This window comes from Glandiceps talaboti, chromosome 10 (assembly GCF_964340395.1).
Source record: "Glandiceps talaboti chromosome 10, keGlaTala1.1, whole genome shotgun sequence".
Lineage (NCBI taxonomy): Eukaryota > Metazoa > Hemichordata > Enteropneusta > Spengelidae > Glandiceps > Glandiceps talaboti.
Genome location: NC_135558.1, coordinates 25060700 through 25076867, shown reverse-complemented (window position 1 = coordinate 25076867; position 16168 = coordinate 25060700).

Genomic DNA, 16168 nt, shown 5'->3' with positions numbered 1-16168 from the left:
ACTATATACTCTACTATATTATACTATACTATACTATACTATATAATATACTATATTATATTATATACTACACTATACTATTTACTACACTATATAATATACTATATTAAACTTTATAATATAGTAGACTATGTACTATACTATACTACACTATATAACATATACTCTACTATACTATACTATGTATTATTCTATACTATACCAGTATACTATACTATATATTATTTATTTATTTATTTATTTATTTATTTAGGTAAACCAACGGGCATAAAGCCCATTTACAGGCACCTTTAAAAACAAATAAGGAAAAACAAGCACTAAAAAGAAAAAACAAGGGGTAGCAATAACAGAAGTGACATGACATAAAAGGCAAACACAGAAATAAAAACAACAAAACAGGACAAATTATTAAAAACACGCAGCCTGAAGCACACGGAAACAGGACTAAATAAATCTATGTTTGGATTTGCTTTAAAAACGTCATTACAAGTGGTTAAACATCTTAAAATTGGGGAATATTTTCTCAGATTTACTCTGGAGGCACTGATGCGAAAGATATGGTTATTACGTAACTGTCTGCTCTGTACATTAAAACAAACCTTGTACAAAATGGATGGACAATTATAGCATGAATTGACCAGTTTGTAAACAAAAATAGCAAATAAAAACTTTCGCCTCCTCACCAGTGGGGGAAGCTTAAACCTAGCACATAGTGAATCGTAATCTATTGAAGTATATTGCACATTTGATTTAAAACATAAAAATTTAATAAATTTCTGCTGTACACGTTCGATTTTATCAATTTGAGTTACTTGCCATGGTGACCAAATTACACTGCAGTACTCAAGATGGCTTCTAACATGGGTCACATATAAAGATCTTAATGTAGAAATGTTGGAAAAATTGGCACATGTACGTTTGATAAAACCCATCATTCTAAAAGCTTTCCTGACAATACTTAAAAGCTTAAACCTAGCACATAGTGAATCGTAATCTATTGAAGTATATTGCACATTTGATTTAAAACATAAAAATTTAATAAATTTCTGCTGTACACGTTCGATTTTATCAATTTGAGTTACTTGCCATGGTGACCAAATTACACTGCAGTACTCAAGATGGCTTCTAACATGGGTCACATATAAAGATCTTAATGTAGAAATGTTGGAAAAATTGGCACATGTACGTTTGATAAAACCCATCATTCTAAAAGCTTTCCTGACAATACTATCAATATGGGTGCTAAAAGACATCTGTGAAGAAAGTAGAATACCAAGATCTTTGATACTATGAACACGAACAAGGGGACCATCAGCAATACTGTAACTGTATGTAATCAGTTTCTTTTTGTTACTAAATGTAATTACATTACACTTCCCCACATTGAGCTTCAATTTCCATGTATTACACCATTTGTAGACATTGTTAATGTCTGTTTGTTTATACTACATAATGTACTATACTAGACTATATATAATATATAATATATACTATATATTATAGTATAGGTATCGAATAATATAGTATAGTATTGTACAGTATATAGCATACTATACTATATAGTATGGTATATAGTATATGTATATAGTATACTAGTAGTATAGTATAGTATAGCATAGTATAGTATGGTATAGTATAGTATACAGTATAATATAATATAGTATAGTATATACCGGTAGTACAGTATATAGCATAGTCTAGTATATAGTATAGTATAGAATAGTATAGTTTATGGTATATAGCATAGCATAGTATAGTATAGTATAATATAGTATAGTACATTGTACAGTACACTAGTGTAGTATATTATAGTATAGAATAATACAGTATAGTATAGTGCAGAATAGTAAAGTATAGTATACTAGACATCCAATATAACATACTGTATACAGCATAATAAAATACATAGTATATAATATAGTATAATATATAGTAAAGTACATAGCATTATAGCAATATAGCATTATAGTCTGGTATATAGTACAGTATAGTATAGTATAGTTTAGTATAGTATAGTTTAGTATATACATGTAGTATAGTATAGTATACCATATAGTATAGTATAATATAGTATTATAATAGTATACTATATAGTACAGTATATAGTATAGTCTGGTATATAGTATACTATACTATATAGTAGAGTATACTATACTATATACCATATACTATACTATACACTATAATTTACTATATACTATACTATATGATATACTATACTATACTTGTCTTAATACTATACTATACTACACTACACTATACTATATTCCATATACTCTACTCGACTATATTATACCACACTATACTATATTATATTATACTATGCTATGCTATACACCATATACTATACTATACTATACTATACTATACTACACTATACTATATACCATATACTATACTCTACTATACTACATGATACTATATACCATATACTATACATTACTATACTATACTCTACTATACTATACTATACTAGACTATATACTATATACTATAGTATAGGTATAGAATATCATAGTATAGTATTGTACAGTATATAGTATAGTAAATTTCATATTGCATTAATTCTTCGATTTTTTGTCTGTTTTCCAATTCTTTTTTTCTATCATACAAATCTTCTAAACTCTTGACTGCTGTATCAATTTCTTTACGCATGATTGTATATTCAGGGTTGAGTTCGTTCCATTCTTCAATTTTGTTTTCAACCTTACTGATTTCATCTTTATTACCTACAGTGTCTCTTCTGAGGTAGGCTTGATAGTCCCTTAATTGTCCAACCATTGATGGTGTTAAATCTATAGCTTCAACTGCTTCAACTTCATCCACATTTAATGGTAACAACGGACCGATAGTCGCAGCAGCAGTGTTAACAGCAGTATCCTCGAAAAGTCTATTAGCAGCTGCAGTACCAATTTTATTTTTTATTGTACTTTTAGCTAAAAGTTTACCGTTTCTTGTAATCCGTTGGTTTCTTATGTTATCATACAACTCTCCATCCTTTCCTACATATGTATTTAATTGTAATTCAGTTCGATTAACTGGCACACCACTTTTTTTGATAACTGCATCAATAGTATCCAATAATACTTTATTTTTTAATTCAGTTAATTTAGCTCCAGCATCAACGGGATCTGTTGCGGGACCAACGGGGTCAACTGTAGGGTCTGTGAATGATGTTTCCTGCTCCATTAATTCAAAATCTAACGAATCTTGTTCGTAGTCTCTCATTTCCAAGTCTACTCCAGGGTCTCCAGGGTCTCCAAGGTCATCTACATTTTCATCTTCAAAAGGATTAATATCGAAAGGATCAAAGTCAGCCATCTTACTAATACTATAATATTATATAAATAAGTAACATAAAAATATTATCCCAACTATTATTCCCATCGTTGAATATTCATGAACAATTTCATGCTCGCCATGCGCTGCTACCGCTTCGACTGCTGGCGCTGCTACCACTTCTGGTGTTACTGCTGCTTCAGCTGCTTGCTCTGCTACACCTGTTGTCGCATCTAGTCGTTCTACTGGATCATCATGACCTTCCATTTCTTTTAATGCTGATTCTTTTACGTCATTATTTATGTTGTTATAACCGAACTTCATATCTTCTGTCGCTTGTTGTAAGAAATTGTTATAACCCGCCACATTCGTATTCAAATTTATAATAATTTTACTCGGGATTAACCATAAAGAAGGAGAAATGGCTAGATCTAACTTTAACCTCGTTGCATTAATTACATTTTGATAACGTGGTATACTATCATCCTCATTAATGCCTCTCGTCTCATCCTCGAGTAATGAAATCATTTTTTGTCTCGTTTCTTGACCAGCACCACCAGAGTTTGCTATACTTACTCGCGTGTCTGCTTGACTTCCTAACACGCAATATACATAAGATTCGATCGATCGATTTAATCGTCCTAAACCTGCTTGCGTAAAACCTGTGCTGTTTGGTAAAACAAAATAATTATATTGTTTATAATCAGGATTTTGAAATTTATACCAATGACAACTTCTGCGCGCCTCATCTGGAGCATCAGGGTTTTCAACCATTGTATTTTGATATTTATATTGGATATCTTTTATATATGCTTTTTTCCACCACTCATAACCGAAACCTATAACATTGTTTCCTGATGTGTCATATGTGAATCTGAAATCTGTATTATAATCTAATCCGAATTCATCGCATATTCTATGATAAGACGATACATCATATAAATTATCGACTTTATTAAAAGTGTCGGGGTCATCAGGTAGTGGGCAAGAAAGTTCATTCAATATTCTTCTTATAGTAAAGTACACGTGAAATCTAAAAAATGATTCAATCTGTTTTGGAATATCATTATTATACAGATGATCGTGAATACTAACACCGCATCCGGTCGTAGCTAACCAAACAGCAAAATTCAATTGTTGATCCCAGTAATGCATATTTGGACCTTTCAACCATTTGTTGGCACTGTCTGCATTATAATGAATTAATATGTAGTTTTTGAATATATCTCTCAATTTTATATTGAATCGATCAGTTTCACTTACATAAACAACCATGTTGACAAGTATGTTTTGTATATCCACGGACATTATACTATCAAATGGTTGATGTAGTGCATAGTTAGTATTTTGTGCTAAAGTAAATGGTTTTGGAAAGTTAACCGAATGCAGCAAGTGCGGTTCCTGCGGTTCCTGCGACTGCTGCGACTCCAATGATTCTGAAGGTGGCTGTTTTAGTTTTGTTTTTTTCATTAACTTCGAGTATGGTAATCCTAATGACCACATTTTTCAAGTAACTCTATATAAAAAACTATATAAATTTCCATAATTATCTTGAAATATACGTCTGTTCCTAGTATCTTGTATTAATTTAAGAACCCAGTATTCATTCAAATATTTAACTTCTTGATTGTCCTCTGAGTCAGGAAATAAACTTAAGAATTCAATACGTTTAAAAAAAATCTTTTTTTCGACTTCTTTACAAAAAGCTAAAATAATCTGGTATAAATTTTGATCTTTCAAGTTTACCCCTGTATTTATAATTAATACATGCATATTTTTCCTTCTCAAGTTGTTCCATTCTAGCTCTACATTAAAACCAAGGACTTCTTTGTACTTGTTTAAAAATTTTGTGATGTTATGTTCTCCAAACATGATGTACTATACATTATATTCTTTTAATATTTTCAATCGGTTCCCAAGAATTAAATTTATCGTCATATCCTAACCATTTTACCAATGCGTATTCATGGCCTTTAATTTTTTAGCTCTGCTGTCAGCGAAAGCTGAAAGCGTAGCTTTAGGTATAGGTTGTATAGAGTATAGAGAGTAGAGTGAATCATAGGTGTCCGTCAAACTTTTATATTTTCATTATTTTCTCCGAAAGTGACAGTCAGTATTCTTAGATATTTGGTGTGCATGTTCCCTGGGGGGAGGCTATTCAGATTTGTTCATGCCAAGTTGATCTATGCCATTTTCAATTTTTTATGATTTTTTTTCATAAAATGTCATTTTCATCATCTCCGTGAAAACTTATTGTCAGATTGCTTTGATATCTGGTGTGTTGATGCGCAGGGGGTAGCTTACTCAGGTTTGTTAATTTCAAGTCAGCACATCTTCATTTTTATTTTTTATGATTTTTTTTTGTAATTTGAAAAAAAAATGAATATGTTAATGAGCATAATGACCGACGCCATATTGGAAATCAGTCGACGAGACTTAAAGTAAACTGCCACTTTTCAAAAGACACTATTGACGTCAAACAAGCAATGTAATATGTGCTATAGTCATAATTCTACGCATTGGGCGCCCAAATGCATGAAGTGACAAGCGTTTATTCGAAACAGGGTTGTAAACTTAAAATCCAAATTCTGCACCCCTTCTACATAATCAGCCAGTCCGCAACGTCATTATTTGCATACTCTATCCTGATTCGACCAGAAGCTGAAGCTGACCTCATTTGACCGGGCGATTTTCCACAGCAAGTAACAACACAGGATGTTCTTGGTACTCACTAAAATCTCACTTCAGACCCACTATAAAAATGTGATGTTTTCAGATAACATGTAACTTGTGATTAATTCTATATTGTCGTGCAATTTGGAGTGACAGTGAACCAGAATTAAGACAACTTGCGTAAGGAAGGCATGCGGTTGAAGTTATGCAAGAGCAGTCTAACTGCGGACTGTGAATCAACCAAATTTTGTTTATTGGCCGACAGTTCACATGTCAAGTTAAACGACATGAACGTGTCTTGCCATTTCCAAAATGCAAATATTTGGCAAGTAAAAATAATTAAAATAATCACAACTTTAATTTGGCTTCAGACTTTGCATTATGTTTTGCGTATCTTTCCCCGTTTTACATGTAAATCCGAAAAGGTTCTCTCGTCATGTCATCAGTGATCATACCGCACCGCGGGGGGCTGCTTTGAGTACGTACGAGCGAAGTGTAGTGAGGCATGTTGAGGTATTTTGTTGAGAATTATAAATATTGCGAAATGTCAAGTACAAGGTTTAAATACAATGGAATGATGAAAAAAATGGCCGAGTCTGCTGACAGGCGCCGCGCCGGTCACAAGAAACACTGTAAATTCCATCTTTCTTAGTTTCCGTACGGCGACAACCCCAGGTACCCGGATGCACGAGGGACTAACCCGGAAGCAAGTCGTTGTCAGCCATACGTTACAGTGGTAACATCGTCCGAGAAATTGCTGCGTTCAGATCAGAGTGTCATTATTCACAGAATTGTTGTTTTCGAGTGAAAACGCGTCTTGAATTGTATAAATCTAACAAATGAAGACATGTCAAGTTATATTTTGAAAGTTGTATCGCTAGTTTGAGACGATTTTCTCGCGTACTATCGAGGCTTACTTGGACCTTACTCCAGTTCATCGGGAAGTTTAGCCAGTCCGATAATTCTTTCTGGTTTAGTTTACAACACTTTTGATCACGCAGATTTTGTTGTTGTGATGAAAAGAAATTAAAAAAAAAGATCACTTCAACCATTTCGTTGTGTTTTCTTTATGAAAGGTAATAGAACATGAACGAGTGTTACCACTGTAACGTATGGCTGCCAGAATGACTCTCTTTCGGGTACTTGGCGGGGATTGTCGCCGTCCGGAAACTAAGATGGCGATTAATACATTTCTTCCCTATATATATCTACTACAACTTGTACAAGTTGAATGTTGTTGACTTGGTAAATTTGTTAGAAAATTGAAATTCAAATTGCCTCAACATTATTTTAGATCCCTAGTTTATTTCATTCATCATTAAAATTTCCCAGGGTTAAAGCTGTAAGACAATGGAATTATTTATAGCCAACCTCAAAATCCTCCTTTTTTTTCCTTTTTCTTGTGTGCATTTCCCAGTCATTTTTTTTCTGAGATTTTGTGCAATTTTTCATAACAGTAGATTTTTGTTATAAAATGGTGACTATGGTATAAAAGTACAATACATTACCAACTTCTGTGTAAAATGTGTTTTACAGTGAGACATCATATGAACCACTAACCACTTTATTGCATCGCTAAAACAAAACTGCATAGTGAAGAGCTGAAGAACTGAACCACTTCTACGTGTCACCAAAATAAAAAATTAAATTAAAAAAAAAAAACAGCGGAGCTATTCTGACCGATAGGTCGCTTGTTTCTTACGTAATATTTTTTCAATTTTATATTCCTTTGGATGGTGTTTCGATTCCTTAGTCATAATATGCATGCGCTCAATTGATAATTCTTGTTCATAAAACATGCCTTCAATGTCTTCACCTGATAAATCTTCCAGAGTGCAAACAATAACGGGACCAAAGATAATTTGTTTGATTTTGAAAAGTTCACGCGTATAGTTTGGTAGATATCCTTTGGCAAACACGTTCTTGTATTTGGAAATTCTCACGGTATCACCGATATTAAACTTCGGAGTTCCATATTCAACAGTGAGATAAGCACCGTACAAATTATACCAAACGATATTTTCATTCTTTGGTAATGATGCTTCCTTCGGAGTCATGTGGATTGAATTGTGGTAGGTATTGTTATAACCATCCACTAATCGATCTAGTACGTCGATCCAATTTCTAGTTTGTTTATCAGTAAAATATTTATACATACGTGATTTAAGTGTCCTGTTAAAACGCTCGACAACAGATGCCTTTTTATCTGACCATGTACTAAACCACTCAATTTCATGATTTTCAAAGAGATCTTTAACATGCTTATTGTATAATTCCCGTCCTTCATCAAACTGTATTTTATTCGGTTCACGGTCTTTAAAAATTAACTCAAAGGAGTCAGCCATTTCAATACCACGTTTTGACTTGAGTGGTATCGCCCAGGCATACTTCGATAACACATCGATAACAGTCAGGATGTAACGATAATCTTTGTTACCCTGATTCTTACTCTGGTCATTGGGCATAGTATTCATCTCTACAATGTCAGCTTGCCACTGGTCATCAATTCCAGAAACAATTACTTTGCGGTAAGGGAATTTTTTAATCGCTGGTTTGTGCAGAGTGTAAACTTCTTGTTCTTCTAACCATTGTTTCAATTCCTTATATTTTATTTTTTTGTTGTCTGCTTTGATTTTACGCCACAATTTTGTGATGCTGCTGTATGCTAAATCAGAATTATAATACAAGTCTCGCAAATACTGGTCCATAGTATAGTATAGTATATATATATATATTATATTAGTAAACATTATTAGTAAATTTATAAATATATTATTTATTTATTATTTCATTATTTCATTATTTATTATTTCATTATTTATTTTTTTATTTTTTTATTTTTTTATTATTTAACTATTATTTCATTGACTTCGTATCTGAATAACCATTCAGTTTATAATACTTTAAATAACGTTCTAATGGTGGAGTATAATTGGCAGCTTTTTGCATTTTGAGAGACTTCATGAATACTTCCTGAATAAATTCCTGAGGTGCTTGAGAGTAAATATTTGCTTGCGTATATGTTAGTAATTCTTTGAAATTCTTATATTGTACTTTTAATCGTGATACTTTATCCGATAATTTTAAATTTTGGTTGACAACTGTAACAACTATTGGAACAGCTGCTAATAAACTAATAAAAACTGGAATCGCTGGAACAGCAGCTAATGCACCAACTCCTGAAATAATCCCACTAGTAATAAGTATTCCTTTATTAACACGACTTATTAATTTATAAGAACGTCTATACGCACTACATACTCGTGTAAGATAATCGAGTAGGTCTTGTATCATTTTAATATTTGTGGTAACTTGGTCAATCATTTTGTGGTATTACTATATATGTAAACATATAAAATAGTAAACATATAAAATAGTAAACATATTTACTATATTTACTATTATTTTTTGATAATTAAATCGAACAAACGATATAACCAGCTAGAAGAGAATCAGTGTATTATCAGTTTACAAAAGTAACAATATTATTTTTAAGAGGTTTGATAATCAAAGTGGATTTCCAGGTAGAATAGTGTTGATAGTCCCATAAATATTTAAAAGAAGTATAGATTCTAGACCTTTTTTTAACATTAAGTAACCAAGTCCTAGATGATGATATCATATGTTTATTTACAGCATATGTTGAATAAACTAGTTTATGATTTTCGAATTCTATCTCAATTTTATATATTTTGATATAATCATCATTTTTTTTAAAATTATCATTGGATGCTAGAAAATGTTGAATGTGATAACTTCCTGGTAGAATGTGATAACTTTTTCCTCGTTGACTAAAAGTTACTTTATCTGTATTTATTGAATAAAAACTTTCAAGTACAAATAGTCTAACAATTTCTTTACGGTTTAATACAATTATTGCAATTTCTTCTCCTCTTTCTTCTGTTTTAGGTTTTGGAGGAGGAATCGGCTTTAATTTAAACATATTATTTTCATATTCTAAGTAATATTTAACACCTGTGATTGGTTTCTTAAATTTAATATCTCTAAGATCATTGAGAGATAAGCTGCGAGAGTTTAATGTTGTGGTCATTATTATGTTTATATATAATTAATCTATTTAAAATACTTTAAAATCTATAAGAATCATACGTTTCAAAGTTATTGTTTTGATATCTAGAAACTTTAACCCTTGTGTTAATGCATATAACACTTCATTTTCTTGTAATGCTTCTGCTAATTTAGATGACACTTTATTTTCTGTAAAAGTAACATTAATATTCTCGTTCTCAATATGAATTTCAATAGTTAATAATGTACGTCGGTCACACTTTATTGCAAATCAATCTAAAAGAGTATCGTATTCATCCTCAGTATTTAATTTAATACATTTAATAATAATAGTACCACTGGTTACTTTCTTCATATCATCCGTCATCGCATCATTAACAGTAAACATTTTTAGTTTAGCCTCATCATCAATAGGTTTTAAACCTAATGTTTTAAACTGCGCATCATAAAAAAAACTGAATAGTTCCTTCGTTAATGTTATAATTACAATACCATTCCCCTGAATTCATAATTCTACTAAAAATATTGTCATTATTTACTATTGTTGTTGTCTCATTCATTTTTAAATGCAGCTTGGGATTCAACAGGTCTAGTCTAGGATCTGGTTCTGGTAAATAGTGTCTGATATCAGCTAAATTAAATGTCTTATTATTATCATTATAAACCAACACATAAGGAACTCGATCAGTTAAACCATGATCAATAGTTAATGGCTTTTCAAGCATTTCAATAAAATCTCGTGGTAATTCAAAAGCATAGAACGTAGCAGCTCTGTTGCTATACGCAAAACCAAATGGTACATGATGTTTTGATACGCTACATTCTTCGATTGTCTCATCTACATCATTTAGGTCTACTAAATTATTGGTATGTTCGTGTGATTGAACTGCCGCTGGTTCTATATTATATATTTTCTTTTCATTTTTCCATCTTAAAATAAAATCTTTATTATTATGTCGTCCGGATAAATTTGATACGTTAACATCTCTGAGATCATTAAGTGCATATCCTTGTGGTGTTATCATACCTAGTCCAAAATTTGATGGCATATTATAATATTTATATATTATATATACTATACTATTAAAAACAATGAAGTTGTATATAAACGAAAAATCTAATGATATTACTATCAGTTTTACAGAAACGTTGATTGGTTATTCACAGATACGATTGTTGGAGTGTAAACTATATAGTTCTTGGTATAATATTACGAAAGAAAACAATGAAATTGCTTTTACCGTTGATAAAAAAACGTCAGTTAAAAAAGTAGAACCAGGTAATTACAATGTAGAAACATTATCGCAAGCGATTGGTAGATCAAAATTGATTAATTTTAAGAAAATTTTACCAACAGGAAAAACACAGATGAAAACGTTAAAGTAGACTTTTCAAAGCCAAAGAATTTTTTGAAAATACTTGGTTTTGAAGAGAAAGAATATATTTCACTGGGTATTAGTCCAAACAAAGCAGATTGTCTTCCTGTGACTGAATACGTAATCTACTGTGATATTATAGATACACCTACTAATTACATCAATGGGAAAAGGTCTAATTATTTACAAATTTTAACGATACAGGAAAATAAGGGTGAAATAGGAGAACCTGCGACTTATTCATTTCCTGCTAATGTTCCAGTACCCATCAAGAAAATGAATATAACTAATCTTCGAATTTGGATAACTAATCAAAATAACGAACCAATAGATTTTAATGGTTGGCCAATTTCATTTCAACTCGAGCTAACTTAAAAGTTTACTTAAAAGTACTAAATTACTTACAGTTACTAACGTTTACCTAAATCAACATGACCATATGCTAACGTGTTATGATGATCGAGAACATAACATTTATCATTGAAGCAACTCAAAGAAGTCTTATTGATTGTATAACTACCGATCTGATGATTTATTGATCGTATAGTATTCATGGAATGTTTTATTTGTAAATTTTCAAAAAGGACAGTCTTATATTCTTCGTGAATAATATTCTTTTTAACAACTATCTTTTTCATTCCTTTTGCTTTTCGAGTTGATGAAGTTTCTGTGATATAAGAATACATTTTACTTCGAAGTCCAATAAATTCAGTGATTGGTAAACCAGCACATTCATCTTTCATTTTACCGATTATCTTTTTATTATAATCAAAATAGTATGGACTTTCAGATGAGTAATCACTATTATCGAACAGGTCTTTGTCTTGATAAAAATCTTTGTAGGGATCAACAGCGTGAATTTCATACATTAATGAGTCGGTATCTGTGAATAACAACTTTGCTAATGAACCATATTTTTCTTTGGTATAGTTGTAATGAAAGTCATACATTAAAGTTTTGGACAAATCAAGAACACTCATCCCAACATATAAAGGTTGATTTAAAGTTAATCTTTCCTTTTTATTTTCAACAGCAACCAATCCTTTAGTTATAATTTTTTGTGTAACAAACGTTGGTTTAGATACTAATTTTTTTATTTCTTTTTCTGTTGTACATAATTTTATATTACGATGCTTACATACATTCATCATGGTTCGTCCAAATACAGAGTTATTCATTAGTTTGAAGAAATCTTTTTCGAAGGCATTTTTAGCTTTTTTTCTTTTTTCCGTGTTAAATAAGATGTATTGCGACATCCACTTTGATTGGTTAAACTCAATAGCTCTATGGATTTTAGTGACTTTTAAACCGAGTGATAAATATTGTTTTAAGTTTTGGAAATGAAGTACGTAATTCCTTTTTGGTTTCAAAGTTGTAGTTAATTTCTCTATATTTCCGCATTTGATATTAAATAAGTCACGTATCTTTTTATTATGTGGTGATAACATGTCTTCAGTAATACATAATTTCTCAGGTGCTAAAGGATAATCATTGTGGAGATCATGCAACTCGCTAGGATATTCAAGATCAACTTCAAGGATTAATCCACGATCACTTTCATTGGTGTACTTACTTAAGTCAAGCTCATTTACATCAACCCATTTAAATCCATCCATTGGTAAAGCTTGAACCATTGCCCAACCATATAGATTATTTGCATCTAAATACATGATATATTTTGATTCTTGAGTAGGATCATAATCTTTCATGTATGGATTGTTTGCCTTTGCATGACCAGCGGATATATAAGAGATACCACCATGAAGACCTTTTTCTATGAAGAGATGCATATCTATATCCGTTAATAGTTCGAGATTAATTTTAGTCATTTTTAAGCAGGCATCCCAAGATAATCCTGGAGCACTGAAGTAATGACAGGGATCGAGATTATAATATAAATTGCATGTCTTTTGGAAATTTTCAAATACATCCGTTAATAATAATACATCAGTTTTAAGATATAAGTCATGATAATCACCCATGGTTTGCATATAAAAATGCTTCCAAATATCATGCGCATGCTTATAATCTTCATCGGTAATACCAGTCTCATTTAGAATAGAATAGAATGTTTCCTTTAGTGGAAGACTAATATCATTGAATTTTTTGGTGGAATCCATATAATCATAAGGATATACACCCTTTCTCGTTAATAATTTTAAAGTATTAGGAAATTCCTGTTCTGTGTATTTGAAATCAAAACTATTAAACTATCTATGAAGACTAAATGAGTACCAACCATTATAGCCATGAACTTTTCCATAGAATGTGGGATAATATTAATCTTTTCATCAAAATTTTCAAGGGTTTGTACGATGAAATGACTGTCATATCCTTTTAAATTGAGAAATATAACGGGTATTTTCTTCGTTACTTGAACATTAATATTACAGGATTCATGTGCTGAACCACGATATTTACCAGTAATATGGCAATGGTCACGGACTCGTATACAATCTTTTGTACCATCTTCGTATGATTTTTCACAAATATGACATTGCGTCGCTTTTTGGAAACAGTTTTCATCATTTTTACTCATACACAGGGGTTTGTTAAAATGTTGTTGTTTAATATTATTACAATAATCAACTTCCGATAACATCATTTCCATAAATTTCTTAGATGCATCTGGTCCTCTATAAATAACACTTTTTTTACTGAATGTGTCATCGTAACAACAAACAAGTTTATATCCGAAACTGCATACTTCATGTTTTTGATAATGTTGTGTGAATACCGTATTATTGTTAATAGTATTCACTTTTTCAGTTATCGATTCGAAATCTGCGTAAATAACAAATGGTGCATTTAATTGTTTTGGGTAATTTTTAAATGATAACCATTTATATTCCTCAGTTGGCATTCGTATAGCTTGCGTCTTATTTATTTCAAAACAAATGGGAATGTGTTGATTTAAAATCTCTGCAGTTGTAAAGTGCTGTAAATAATATCTACAGAAGTGCTTTCTTTCATTATGATTTGTTATACCATACATGAATCGATTAAAGTCTTTAATCCAAACATAATGTTTTTGACCATCACCACGAGTTATTAGTAGTAAATCAAGATGATCTGCACAAGTTTGTTTACTAACATAAATTGGATATACTTTTTTATTGTTATAACCAAATACGGAAATAGATATATTATTTTGGTTTTCAATTTTAGGTATTTGTTTTGTAGTGACTGGGAATGTTATTCCTTTATAATCTACATCATCGATATGGTGTTTGTATTTAGATGGCCTATATTTATCAATTTCAACTGGAAACTTATATGCTAAATGACACCATCTAAAACATTCATTGTCATTATTTTGGATGTTAATGAGGCCTTTCATTGGGTGTTGTAGTTCTTTTGGTAATTTGATATATGAGTTACCTTGTAAAGGCTCGTATCTTACAATATTTACATAAAAATTGAGAAGTGTTTTTATATGCCAACCAGAACCTTCACGTAACCATTTAGCGACGTGTTCAAGAATTCTTTCGAAACTTACATTAATTTGTTCATATATTTGGTCAGTATTTGTAATTACTAATGGACTACTATTAAAATAACCATCATTTGTTATCTCTGTATCCATATTGTTTACATTTGAGTTGTACTTAGCAAATTTTATCTTCAAGGTTAATATTGCTTTTATTCCACCTTGATCTTCTAAATTTTGTTTTAAAATTTGTTTTATTAAATATTTATTTTCATTTAACTGTGAATGAGGTTCGTTCTCAGTAATAACAATTTCATACGACTTCACATATCCTCTAAAAGCTCTCTCAAGTTCATGATATTTAGGTGGTATTAGAACACCACAAACATGACGATAGCCTCTATTAATAAGAGTTTGATATGTATCATTACCTATTTTAATCATACGTTTGGTAATAGGATTAATGATATATTGTTCCGTTAATGGTCGAGGAAGGTTATCAGGTACCGACCAATCTAAGATATTCTTAGGCAAAGGTTGTAGATTACCATTCCGTATAAGCTTATTATATACACGTCCACCAACTGTTATCATTCGCTTAGTGAGTGGGTTCAAAATCTTTGTCATATAAACCTTAGGTAAATGTTGTAGATTACCATTCTGTATAAGCTTATTGTATACATGTCCACCAACTGTTATCATTCACTTAGTGCGTGGGTTCAAAATCTTTGTCATATTGTATAATGAAAATTTTGAATATTCATATATAAATTTATTAGTTCAATTGATTTTTTCTTCTTAACTTGTAAAACTTGTAAACCTTGTAAACTTGTTAAACTTACAACTTTTCTTTTTATGTATATATAACGAAGGATAACTACCTAATTCTTTACCACATTCACAAATATAATCTCTCTTAAGTTGTTTAACGCAAGGTGTACTTCTCTTTAAATGTATCTTTAAATGACATTTGTATTTATATGCAAATCCACATTTATCACAAGTAAACTCAGGAAAAACACGTTCGCATGTTAGACATTCATCAGGATATTCACATTTACTAGTCTCACAGGAGTGTTTCATATTTATATGTTTGATAAAATTATGTTTATGAATAAAATGTTTATTGCATTTGTCACATTTGAATTCTGGTGCCGACCTATCACAAGTGGGGCAATTCTCTCATATTGTAATGTATCTCTGTATATTAGGATCCATTAATATTCATATATACCATCTCTTTGTATCTGTCTAAATAGGCGCATTGACCTTGGTAACCTTGGTAACCTGACCTTGAAACAGTATGTAACAAGTTGTAAACAGTTGTAACAAGTTAAACCGTTGTAAAGTGCATTAACCTAGTCAACTGACCTTGGTAACC